Source organism: Rutilus rutilus (genome assembly GCF_951802725.1).
Source record: "Rutilus rutilus genome assembly, chromosome: 5".
NCBI classification, from domain to species: domain Eukaryota; kingdom Metazoa; phylum Chordata; class Actinopteri; order Cypriniformes; family Leuciscidae; genus Rutilus; species Rutilus rutilus.
The window spans coordinates 21,403,018-21,414,972 of NC_140213.1; positions in this window are offsets into that span (position 1 = coordinate 21,403,018).

Below are 11,955 nucleotides of genomic sequence, written 5' to 3' on the forward strand. Positions count from 1 at the left end.
ATATTTCAGCTCCACAACATCGTACAGACATGGTTGTTGGCTCGTATGCAATCATGTATAACACCCTAGCAACCGAGTGGCGAGTTTTGCCACTGCAAGCACCACTTCACATTTTCTTCAGGAAATGTACATTCTAGTTATTAATGGTGCTTGCTGAAAGCAAGGCATCATTAGTGTTCTCTTGCATACTTATTATTCTTCTTCTTATTATTATTATTCTGGACAAAGTTTGGCGCGTAACTCGTCCCGCAGCTTTTGACACAGACACACGAATGAGGCGTCAAATCGTGCGGATTATTCGGGAATGGTGTGCTATGACTTTTATAAGTGATCGGGGGTACGGTGTTCGCCCCAGGGGCGAAAAAGCGGCCAAAAAAGTCCCATTGACTTAACATTGCGACGAACTTTGACCACACGTAGCTCTGAGCAAGGATTTCGCAGAAACGTGTGATTTGCCACATTTGAAGAGGCTGATAGGCTCTGTAAGAACATACCTCACAATGGGGTAAAAGTTACACCCCTGGGGGGCAGGAGATGCCCAAAGTTGCCCCATTGACTTACTATGGGGAAGGAACGTCCCGTGAAACACACATGCTTTTCCTACTATGGTAAATTGCATAGGGACTTTGTATTGAACGTAGCTCTGGATCACAGTGTCATAGAGACAAGGGGGAGGGCTTATTTTACTCAGATGACCAATCAGTCTCTCTGGATCATTGTGAAGCTATCAAGCCACGCCCTAGCAACCATTTAGAGCCCCTTAGCAACAAGTTCCATAGACTTCCATTGAAAGAGTTAAAAGAGATATCTCCGGACTGAATTGTCATAGAAACATGGGGGTGGTCTCATTTGACTCAGGGCAGCAAACAGCCAATCATGAATCACCTCAACACTTCCAAGCCCCTCCCTAGCAATAATTGTCGAGCACCTTAGCAACCAAAATCCAAAGAGGGATATCTTCCATTCTGAATGTCACAGAGGCATGGGAGTTGGTTTATATCATTCATATTGACAAGCAGCCTTTGAGTTTCATGACTGACAGCTGCCAAGACACTCCCTAGCAACCAAACAGAGTACCCTAGCAACCAAATTCCAAAGAGGCATATCTTCCATTCTGAATGTCGCAGAGGCATGGGAGTTGGTTTATATCATTCATAGTGACAAGAAGCCTTTGGAGTTTCATGATTGGCAGCTGCCAAGTAACTCCATAGCAACCAAACAGAGTACCCTAGCAACCAAAATCCAAAGAGGCATATCTTCCATTCTGAATGTCACAGAGGCATGGGAGTTGGATTATATAATTCATACTGACAAGAAGCCTTTGGAATTTCATCATTGACAGCTGACAAGCCACTCCCTAGCAACCAAACAGAGTACCCTAGCAACCAAATTCCAAAGAGGCATATCTTCCATTCTGAATGTCGCAGAGGCATGGGAGTTGGTTTATATCATTCATAGTGACAAGAAGCCTTTGGAGTTTCATGATTGGCAGCTGACAAGCCACTCGCTAGCAACCAAATAGAGTACCCTAGCAACCGTTTAGCAAAACGTATATCTCTGCATCAGAACATTGTATAGAGATGGGAGTTGGTTTATATCATTCATACTGACAAGAAGCCTTTGCAGTTTCATCATTAGCAGCTGACAAGCATCTCCATAGCAACCAAACAGAGTACCCTAGCAACCATTTTACAAGACCTACATCTCTGCATCAGAATATTGTATAGAGATGGGGGTTGGCTCATTAGTTTCAGTTGGAATACAGTCTGTAAATATCACCATGGTAACTGTGTATTCACACCCTAGCAACCATTTAGAGCCACCTAGCAACCATTTTGCAACATATAGAAGCCATATTTCAGCTCCACAACATCGTAGAGGCATGGTTGTTGGCTCATATGCAATCATGTACAACACCCTAGCAACCGAGTGGCGAGTTTTGCCACTGCAAGCACCACTTCACATTTTCTTCAGGAAATGTACATTCTAGTTATTCTTATTATTATTATTATTATTCTGGACAAAGTTTGGCGCGTAACTCGCCCTGCACCGTTTGTCTCAGAGCCATGAATGAGGTGTCAAATCGACCGGCTCATTAAGGAGAGGTGTGCTATGACTTTTATAAGCGATCGGGGGTGCGGTGTTCGCCCCAGGGGCGAAAAAGCGGCCAAAAAAGTCCCATTGACTTAACATTGCGATGAACTTTGACCACACGTAGCTCTGAGCGAGGATTTCGCAGAAATGTGTGATTTGCCACATTTGAAGAGGCTGACAGGCTCTGTAAGAACATACCTCACAATGGGGTAAAAGTTGCACCCCTGGGGGGCAGGAGATGCCCAAAGTTGCCCCATTGACTTACTATGGGGAAGGAACGTCCCGTGAAACACACATGCTTTTCCTACTATGGTAAATTGCATAGGGACTTTGTATTGAACGTAGCTCTGGATCACAGTGTCATAGAGACAAGGGGGAGGGCTCATTTTACTCAGACGACCAATCAGTCTCTCAGGATCATTGTGAAGCTATCAAGCCACGCCCTAGCAACCATTTAGAGCCCCTTAGCAACAAGTTCCATAGACTTCCATTGAAAGAGTTCAAAGAGATATCTCCAGACTGAATTGTCATAGAAACATGGGGGTGGTCTCATTTGACTCGGGGCAGTAAACAGCCAATCATGAATCACCTCAACACTTCCAAGCCCCTCCCTAGCAACCATTGTCGAGCACCTTAGCAACCAAAATCCAAAGAGGGATATCTTCCATTCTGAATGTCACAGAGGCATGGGAGTTGGTTTATATCATTCATACTGACAAGAAGCCTTTGGAATTTCATCATTGGCAGCTGCCAAGTAACTCCATAGCAACCAGGAGAGAGTATCCTAGCAACCGTTTAGCAAAACGTATATCTCTGCATCAAAACATAGTATAGAGATGGGACTTGGCTCTTTTGACTAAATCATGGTAAACTATGGTAAATCAACCTTGAATCATAGTAAATCATACTAAAACATGGTAAATCATGGTATACTATAGTAAATCATAGTACACTATGGTAAATCCTGGTAAATCATGGTAAACTATGGTAAATCATGCTAGAATCATAGTAAATCATACTTGAACATGGTAAATCATGGTATACTATAGTAAATCATGGTAAACTATGGTAAATCATGGTAAACTATGGTAAATCATGGTAAACTATGATAAATCATGCTAGAATCAGTAAATCATAATTGAACATGGTATATCATGGTATACTATAGTAAATCATGGTATACTATAGTAAATCATGGTAAACTATGGTAAATCGTGGTAAATCGTGGTAAACTATGGTAAATCATGGTAAACTATGGTAAATCATGCTAGAATCAGTAAATCATACTTGAACATGGTAAATCATGGTATACTATAGTAAATCATGGTAAACTATAGTAAATCGTGGTAAATCATGGTAAACTATGGTAAATCATGCTAGAATCATAGTAAATCATACTTGAACATGGTAAATCATGGTATACTATAGTAAATCATGGTAAACTATGGTAAATCATGCTAAAATCAGTAAATCAGACTTGAACATGGTAAATCATGGTATACTATAGTAAATCATGGTAAACTATGCTAAATCGTGGTAAATCATGGTAAACTATAGTAAATCATGGTAAACTATGGTAAATTATGCTAGAATCAGTAAATCATACTTGAACATGGTAAATCATAGTATACTATAGTAAATCATGGTAAACTATGGTAAATGATCCTAGAATCATAGTAAATCATACTAAAACATGGTAAATCATGGTATACTATAGTAAATCATAGTAAACTATGGTAAATCGTGGTAAATCATGGTATACTATAGTAAATCATGGTAAACTATGGTAAATCATGGTAAACTATGATAAATCATGCTAGAATCAGTAAATCATACTGGAACATGGTAAATCATGGTATACTATAGTAAATCATGGTAAAGTATGGTAAATCGTGGTAAATCATGGTAAACTATGGTAAATCATGCTAGAATCAGTAAATCATACTTGAACATGGTAAATCATGGTATACTATAGTAAATCATGGTAAAGTATGGTAAATCGTGGTAAATCATGGTAAACTATGGTAAATCATGCTAGAATCAGTAAATCATATTTGAACATGGTAAATCATGGTATACTATAGTAAATCAGGGTAAACTATGGTAAATCGTGGTAAATAATGGTAAACTATGGTAAATCATGGTAAACTATGGTAAATCATGCTAGAATCAGTAAATCATACTTGAACATGGTAAATCATGGTAAACTATGGTAAATCGTGGTGAACTATGGTAAATCATGGTAAACTATGGTAAATCATGGTAAACTATGATAAATCATGCTAGAATCATAGTAAATCATACTTGAACATGGTAAATCATGGTATACTATAGTAAATCATGGTAAACTATGGTAAATCATGGTAAACCATGCTAGAATCAGTAAATTATAATTGAACATGGTAAATCGTGGTATACTATAGTAAATCATGGTAAACTATAGTAAATCGTGGTAAATTGTGGTAAACTATGGTAAATCATGCCTGAATCAGTAAATCATACTTGCACATGGTAAATCATGGTATACTATAGTAAATCATGGTAAACTATTGTAATTAGTGGTAAATCGTTGTAAATCATGGTAAACTATGGTAAATCATGCTAGAATCAGTAAATCATACTTGAACATGGTAAATCATGGTATACTATAGTAAATCATGGTAAACTATGGTAAATCATGGTAAATCATGGTAACTATGATAAATCATGCTAGAATCAGTAAATTATACTAGAACATGGTAAATTGTGGTATACTATAGTAAATCATGGTAAACTATGGTAAATCATGCTAGAATCAGTAAATCATACTTGAACATGGTAAATCATGGTATACTATAATAAATCATGGTAAACTATGGTAAATCGTGCTAAATCATGGTAAACTATGATAAATCATGCTAGAATCAGTAAATCATACTTGAACATGGTAAATCCTGGTATACTATAGTAAATTATGGTAAACTATGGTAAATCGTGGTAAATCATGGTAAACTATGGTAAATCATGCTTGAATCAGTAAATCATACTTGAACATGGTAAATCATGGTATACTATAGTAAATTATGGTAAACTATGGTAAATCGTGGTAAATCATGGTAAACTATGGTAAATCATGGTAAACTATGATAAATCATGCTAGAATCAGTAAATCATAATTGAACATGGTATATCATGGTATACTATAGTAAATCATGGTAAACTATGGTAAATCGTGGTAAATCGTGGTAAACTATGGTAAATCATGGTAAACTATGGTAAATCATGCTAGAATCAGTAAATCATACTTGAACATGGTAAATCATGGTATACTATAGTAAATCATGGTAAACTATAGTAAATCGTGGTAAATCATGGTAAACTATGGTAAATCATGCTAGAATCATAGTAAATCATACTTGAACATGGTGAATCATGGTATACTATAGTAAATCATGGTAAACTATGGTAAATCATGCTAAAATCAGTAAATCAGACTTGAACATGGTAAATCATGGTATACTATAGTAAATCATGGTAAACTATGCTAAATCGTGGTAAATCATGGTAAACTATAGTAAATCATGGTAAACTATGGTAAATTATGCTAGAATCAGTAAATCATACTTGAACATGGTAAATCATAGTATACTATAATAAATCATGGTAAACTATGGTAAATGATCCTAGAATCATAGTAAATCATACTAAAACATGGTAAATCATGGTATACTATAGTAAATCATAGTAAACTATGGTAAATCGTGGTAAATCATGGTATACTATAGTAAATCATGGTAAACTATGGTAAATCATGGTAAACTATGATAAATCATGCTAGAATCAGTAAATCATACTGGAACATGGTAAATCATGGTATACTATAGTAAATCATGGTAAAGTATGGTAAATCGTGGTAAATCATGGTAAACTATGGTAAATCATGCTAGAATCAGTAAATCATACTTGAACATGGTAAATCATGGTATACTATAGTAAATCATGGTAAACTATGGTAAATCATGGTAAACCATGCTAGAATCAGTAAATTATAATTGAACATGGTAAATCGTGGTATACTATAGTAAATCATGGTAAACTATAGTAAATCGTGGTAAATTGTGGTAAACTATGGTAAATCATGCCTGAATCAGTAAATCATACTTGCACATGGTAAATCATGGTATACTATAGTAAATCATGGTAAACTATTGTAATTAGTGGTAAATCGTTGTAAATCATGGTAAACTATGGTAAATCATGCTAGAATCAGTAAATCATACTTGAACATGGTAAATCATGGTATACTATAGTAAATCATGGTAAACTATGGTAAATCATGGTAAATCATGGTAACTATGATAAATCATGCTAGAATCAGTAAATTATACTAGAACATGGTAAATTGTGGTATACTATAGTAAATCATGGTAAACTATGGTAAATCATGCTAGAATCAGTAAATCATACTTGAACATGGTAAATCATGGTATACTATAATAAATCATGGTAAACTATGGTAAATCGTGCTAAATCATGGTAAACTATGATAAATCATGCTAGAATCAGTAAATCATACTTGAACATGGTAAATCCTGGTATACTATAGTAAATTATGGTAAACTATGGTAAATCGTGGTAAATCATGGTAAACTATGGTAAATCATGCTTGAATCAGTAAATCATACTTGAACATGGTAAATCATGGTATACTATAGTAAATTATGGTAAACTATGGTAAATCGTGGTAAATCATGGTAAACTATGGTAAATCATGGTAAACTATGATAAATCATGCTAGAATCAGTAAATCATAATTGAACATGGTATATCATGGTATACTATAGTAAATCATGGTAAACTATGGTAAATCGTGGTAAATCGTGGTAAACTATGGTAAATCATGGTAAACTATGGTAAATCATGCTAGAATCAGTAAATCATACTTGAACATGGTAAATCATGGTATACTATAGTAAATCATGGTAAACTATAGTAAATCGTGGTAAATCATGGTAAACTATGGTAAATCATGCTAGAATCATAGTAAATCATACTTGAACATGGTGAATCATGGTATACTATAGTAAATCATGGTAAACTATGGTAAATCATGCTAAAATCAGTAAATCAGACTTGAACATGGTAAATCATGGTATACTATAGTAAATCATGGTAAACTATGCTAAATCGTGGTAAATCATGGTAAACTATAGTAAATCATGGTAAACTATGGTAAATTATGCTAGAATCAGTAAATCATACTTGAACATGGTAAATCATAGTATACTATAATAAATCATGGTAAACTATGGTAAATGATCCTAGAATCATAGTAAATCATACTAAAACATGGTAAATCATGGTATACTATAGTAAATCATAGTAAACTATGGTAAATCGTGGTAAATCATGGTATACTATAGTAAATCATGGTAAACTATGGTAAATCATGGTAAACTATGATAAATCATGCTAGAATCAGTAAATCATACTGGAACATGGTAAATCATGGTATACTATAGTAAATCATGGTAAAGTATGGTAAATCGTGGTAAATCATGGTAAACTATGGTAAATCATGCTAGAATCAGTAAATCATACTTGAACATGGTAAATCATGGTATACTATAGTAAATCATGGTAAAGTATGGTAAATCGTGGTAAATCATGGTAAACTATGGTAAATCATGCTAGAATCAGTAAATCATATTTGAACATGGTAAATCATGGTATACTATAGTAAATCATGGTAAACTATGGTAAATCGTGGTAAATAATGGTAAACTAGGTAAATCATGGTAAACTATGGTAAATCATGCTAGAATCAGTAAATCATACTTGAACATGGTAAATCATGGTAAACTATGGTAAATCGTGGTGAACTATGGTAAATCATGGTAAACTATGGTAAATCATGGTAAACTATGATAAATCATGCTAGAATCATAGTAAATCATACTTGAACATGGTAAATCATGGTATACTATAGTAAATCATGGTAAACTATGGTAAATCATGGTAAATCATGCTAGAATCAGTAAATTATAATTGAACATGGTAAATCGTGGTATACTATAGTAAATCATGGTAAACTATAGTAAATCGTGGTAAATCGTGGTAAATCATGGTAAACTATGGTAAACACCTTAGCAACTGCCTAGCAACCACACTGAATACCCTAGCAACCACTTAGCAACGCCCTAGCAACCACCCAGAATACCTTGGAAACCTCCCAGAACACCATAGCAACCACCTAGTAAAACCCTAGCAACCGTGCCGAATTTTGCCACTGCAAGCACCACTTCACATTTTCTTCAGGAAATGTACATTCTAGTGTTGTGATTACTATTCGCCTAGACAAAACTTTGGCGCGTAACTCGCCCCACACCGTTTGTCACAGACCCCTGAATGAGGTGTCAAATCGACCGGTTTATTAAGGAGAGGTGTGCTATGACTTTTATAAGCGATCGGGTGTAAGATGTTCGTCGGGCGGCCGAAAAATTTGCAGAAAAATGTCCCATAGACTTAACATAGGCACAAAATATGCAAAATCATATCTTTGGCTCAGAAGGTCATAGAGCCTTGGGGTTGGGCTCTTTTGATTCATCCTATCAAGCAGCCAATAAGTAGTGACATAACAACTTCATAGCCACGCCCTAGAAACCAGTTACAGGCCCCTAGCAACCATTGAACAACATTTACAAGCCATATCTCAGCAACAAAACATTGTAAAAACACAGAGTTGGGCATTTTTTTACCCATACCTGCAAATACTCTTTAAATATTACCCCATAAACTGTATAAACAAACCTTAGCAACCATTTGGAGTACCCTAGCAACCGTACAAACACATGAATGAGCTATATCTCAGCACCAGAACATCGTATAGACATGGGGGTCTGCTTGTTTGTTTCGGTTGGGAAACCAATCTGTAAATATCATCATGGTAACTGTGTAACCACACCCTTAGCAACCGTTTAAAGCTACCTAGCAACCATATTGCAACATATAGAAGCCACATTTCAGTTCAACAACATCGTACAGACATGGTTGTTGGCTCCTATGCAAACATGTACAACACCCTAGCAACCGAGTGGCGAGTTTTGCCACTGCAAGCACCACTTCACATTTTCTTCAGGAAATGTACATTCTAGTTATTATTATTATTCTGGACAAAGTTTGGCGCGTAACTCGCCCCGCACCGTTTGTCTCAGAGCCATGAATGAGGTGTCAAATCGACCGGCTCATTAAGGAGAGGTGTGCTATGACTTTTATAAGCGGTCGGGGGTGCGGTGTTCGCCCCAGGGGCGAAAAAGCGGCCAAAAAAGTCCCATTGACTTAACATTGCGACAAACTTTGACCACACGTAGCTCTGAGCGAGGATTTCGCAGAAATGTGTGATTTGCCACATTTGAAGAGGCTGACAGGCTCTGTAAGAACATACCTCACAATGGGGTAAAAGTTGCACCCCTGGGGGGCAGGAGATGCCCAAAGTTGCCCCATTGACTTACTATGGGGAAGGAACGTCCCGTGAAACACACATGCTTTTCCTACTATGGTAAATTGCATAGGGACTTTGTATTGAACGTAGCTCTGGATCACAGTGTCATAGAGACAAGGGGGAGGGCTCATTTTACTCAGACGACCAATCAGTCTCTCAGGATCATTGTGAAGCTATCAAGCCACGCCCTAGCAACCATTTAGAGCCCCTTAGCAACAAGTTCCATAGACTTCCATTGAAAGAGTTCAAAGAGATATCTCCAGACTGAATTGTCATAGAAACATGGGGGTGGTCTCATTTGACTCGGGGCAGTAAACAGCCAATCATGAATCACCTCAACACTTCCAAGCCCCTCCCTAGCAACCATTGTCGAGCACCTTAGCAACCAAAATCCAAAGAGGGATATCTTCCATTCTGAATGTCACAGAGGCATGGGAGTTGGTTTATATCATTCATACTGACAAGAAGCCTTTGGAATTTCATCATTGGCAGCTGCCAAGTAACTCCATAGCAACCAGGAGAGAGTATCCTAGCAACCGTTTAGCAAAACGTATATCTCTGCATCAAAACATAGTATAGAGATGGGACTTGGCTCTTTTGACTAAATCATGGTAAACTATGGTAAATCAACCTTGAATCATAGTAAATCATACTAAAACATGGTAAATCATGGTATACTATAGTAAATCATAGTACACTATGGTAAATCGTGGTAAATCGTGGTAAATCATGGTAAACTATGGTAAATCATGCTAGAATCATAGTAAATCATACTTGAACATGCTAAATCATGGTATACTATAGTAAATCATGGTAAACTATGGTAAATCATGGTAAACTATGGTAAATCATGGTAAACTATGATAAATCATGCTAGAATCAGTAAATCATAATTGAACATGGTATATCATGGTATACTATAGTAAATCATGGTATACTATAGTAAATCATGGTAAACTATGGTAAATCGTGGTAAATCGTGGTAAACTATGGTAAATCATGGTAAACTATGGTAAATCATGCTAGAATCAGTAAATCATACTTGAACATGGTAAATCATGGTATACTATAGTAAATCATGGTAAACTATAGTAAATCGTGGTAAATCATGGTAAACTATGGTAAATCATGCTAGAATCATAGTAAATCATACTTGAACATGGTAAATCATGGTATACTATAGTAAATCATGGTAAACTATGGTAAATCATGCTAAAATCAGTAAATCAGACTTGAACATGGTAAATCATGGTATACTATAGTAAATCATGGTAAACTATGCTAAATCGTGGTAAATCATGGTAAACTATAGTAAATCATGGTAAACTATGGTAAATTATGCTAGAATCAGTAAATCATACTTGAACATGGTAAATCATAGTATACTATAGTAAATCATGGTAAACTATGGTAAATGATCCTAGAATCATAGTAAATCATACTAAAACATGGTAAATCATGGTATACTATAGTAAATCATAGTAAACTATGGTAAATCGTGGTAAATCATGGTATACTATAGTAAATCATGGTAAACTATGGTAAATCATGGTAAACTATGATAAATCATGCTAGAATCAGTAAATCATACTGGAACATGGTAAATCATGGTATACTATAGTAAATCATGGTAAAGTATGGTAAATCGTGGTAAATCATGGTAAACTATGGTAAATCATGCTAGAATCAGTAAATCATACTTGAACATGGTAAATCATGGTATACTATAGTAAATCATGGTAAAGTATGGTAAATCGTGGTAAATCATGGTAAACTATGGTAAATCATGCTAGAATCAGTAAATCATATTTGAACATGGTAAATCATGGTATACTATAGTAAATCATGGTAAACTATGGTAAATCGTGGTAAATAATGGTAAACTATGGTAAATCATGGTAAACTATGGTAAATCATGCTAGAATCAGTAAATCATGCTTGAACATGGTAAATCATGGTAAACTATGGTAAATCGTGGTGAACTATGGTAAATCATGGTAAACTATGGTAAATCATGGTAAACTATGATAAATCATGCTAGAATCATAGTAAATCATACTTGAACATGGTAAATCATGGTATACTATAGTAAATCATGGTAAACTATGGTAAATCATGGTAAATCATGCTAGAATCAGTAAATTATAATTGAACATGGTAAATCGTGGTATACTATAGTAAATCATGGTAAAATATAGTAAATCGTGGTAAATTGTGGTAAACTATGGTAAATCATGCCTGAATCAGTAAATCATACTTGCACATGGTAAATCATGGTATACTATAGTAAATCATGGTAAACTATGGTAATTAGTGGTAAATCATGGTAAACTATGGTAAATCATGCTAGAATCAGTAAATCATACTTGAACATGGTAAAT